Genomic DNA, 2,500 nt, shown 5'->3' with positions numbered 1-2,500 from the left:
GTGTGAGAGAGAGTGTGAGAATGTGAGAGAGAGAGAATGTGGGAGAGAATTTGAGAGAGAGCGAGAATGTCACAGAGAGAGAGAATGTGAGATAGAGAATGTGAGAGCGAGAATGTGAGAGAGAGTGAATGTGAGAGAGAGAGAATGTGTGTGTGAGACAGAATCTGAGAGAAAGAGTGAGAGAATGAGAGAGAGAGAGAGAGAGAGAGAGAGAGAGAGAGAGAGAGAATGTGAGAGAGAGAGAGAATTTGAGAGAGAATACCTGTGTGTGAGAAAGAGAATGTGTGTGAGAGAGAGAGAGAATGTGAGAGAGAGAATGTGAGAGAGAGAGAGAGAGAGAGAATGTGAGAGAGAGAATGTGTGTGAGAGAGAGAATGTGTGAGAGAGAGAGAGAGAGAGAGAAAGTGAGAGAGAGAGAGAGAATGTGTGTGTAAGAGAGGGAATGTGTGTGTGTGAGAGAGCGAGAATGTGTGAGAGCGAGAATGTGAGAGAGAGAGAATGTGAGGGAGAGAACCAGAATGAGAGATAGAGAGAATGTGAGAGAGAGAATGTGTGTGAGAGAGAGAATGTGAGAGAAAGAGAGAGAGAATGTGAGAGTGAGAGAATGAGAGAGAGAGAGAATTTGAGAAAGAGAATATGTGTGTCTGAGAGACAGAATGTGAGAATGTGAGAGAGAGAATGAGCGAGGGAGAGAGAATGAGAGAGAGAGAATGCGTGTGTGAGAGAGAGAATATACGTGTGAGAGGGAATGTGAGAATGTGAGAGAGAGAATGAGAGAGATTATGGGTGAGAGAGAGAATGTGACAATGTGAGAGAGAGAGAATGTGAGAAAGATGGAAGAAAGAATGTAAGAAAGAATGTGAGACAGAAAGTGACAGAGAGTGAGAGAATGTGTGTGTGAGAGACAGAATGTGACAATGTGAGAGAGAATGAGAGAGATTATGTGTGAGAGAGAGAGAGAGAGAGAGAGACAGACAATGTGAGAGACAGAGAATGTGAGAATGTGAGAGAAAGAGAATGAGAGAGAGAATGTGAGAGAGAGAATGTGAGAGAGAGAATGTGAGAGAGAGAATGTGAGAGAGAGAATGTGAGAGAGAGAATGAGAGAGAGAGAATGAGAGAGAGAGAGAGAATGTGTGAGAGAGAATGTGTGAGAGAGAATGTGAGAGAGAGAATGTGTGAGAGAGAATTTGAGAGAGAGAGAGAACGTGAGAGAGACAATGTGGAAAAGAAAGAGAATGTGAGAGGGAGAATGTGAGAGAGAGAATGTGAGAGAGAGAATGTGAGAGAGAGAATGAGAGAGAGAGAAAATGAGAGAGAGAGAATGAGAGAGAGAGAATGTGAGAGAGAGAGAGAATGTGTGAGAGAGAGAGAATGTGTGAGAGAGAATGTGTGAGAGAGAATGTGTGAGAGAGAGAGAACGTGAGAGAGACAATGTGGAAAAGAAAGAGAATGTGAGAGGGAGAATGTGTGAGAGAGAATGTGAGAGAGAGAGAAAATGTGAAGGAGAGAATGTGACAGAGAGAATGCGAGAGAGAGATTGTGAGAGAGGGAGAATGTGTGTGAGAGAAATAGAGAATGTGTGTGAGAGAGAGAGAATGTGAAAGAGGACGTGAGGGGGAGAATGTGAGAGAAAGAGAATGTGTGTGTGAGAGACAGAGATAGAATGTGGGAGAGAGAATGAGAGACAGAGAGAATGTGTGTGAGAGAGAGAGAAGGTGTGAGAGAATGTGCGAGAGAGAGAGAGAGAGAGAATGTGTGTGAGAGAGAATGTTTGAGAGAGAGAGAATGTGAGAGAGAGAGAGAATGTGTGAGAGAGAATGTGTGAGAGAGAATGTGTGAGAGAGAATGTGTGAGAGAGAGAGAACATGAGAGAGACAATGTGGAAAAGAAAGAGAATGTGAGAGGGAGAATGTGTGAGAGAGAATGTGAGAGAGAGAGAGAAAATGTGAAGGAGAGAATGTGACAGAGAGAATGCGAGAGAGAGATTGTGAGAGAGGGAGAATGTGTGTGTGAGAAATAGAGAATGTGTGTGAGAGAGAGAGAATGTGAAAGAGGACGTGAGGGGGAGAATGTGAGAGAAAGAGAATGTGTGTGTGAGAGACAGAGATAGAATGTGGGAGAGAGAATGAGAGACAGAGAGAATGTGTGTGAGAGAGAGAGAAGGTGTGAGAGAATGTGCGAGAGAGAGAGAGAGAGAGAATGTGTGTGAGAGAGAATGTTTGAGAGAGAGAGAATGTGAGAGAGAGAGAGAATGTGTGAGAGAGAATGTGTGAGAGAGAATGTGTGAGAGAGAATGTGTGAGAGAGAGAGAACATGAGAGAGACAATGTGGAAAAGAAAGAGAATGTGAGAGGGAGAATGTGTGAGAGAGAATGTGAGAGAGAGAGAGAAAATGTGAAGGAGAGAATGTGACAGAGAGAATGCGAGAGAGAGATTGTGAGAGAGGGAGAATGTGTGTGTGAGAAATAGAGAATGTGTGTGAGAGAGAGAGAATGTGAA

Source organism: Hemiscyllium ocellatum, chromosome 10 (assembly GCF_020745735.1).
Source record: "Hemiscyllium ocellatum isolate sHemOce1 chromosome 10, sHemOce1.pat.X.cur, whole genome shotgun sequence".
Lineage (NCBI taxonomy): Eukaryota > Metazoa > Chordata > Chondrichthyes > Orectolobiformes > Hemiscylliidae > Hemiscyllium > Hemiscyllium ocellatum.
Note: the sequence above shows the minus strand (reverse complement) of the source record.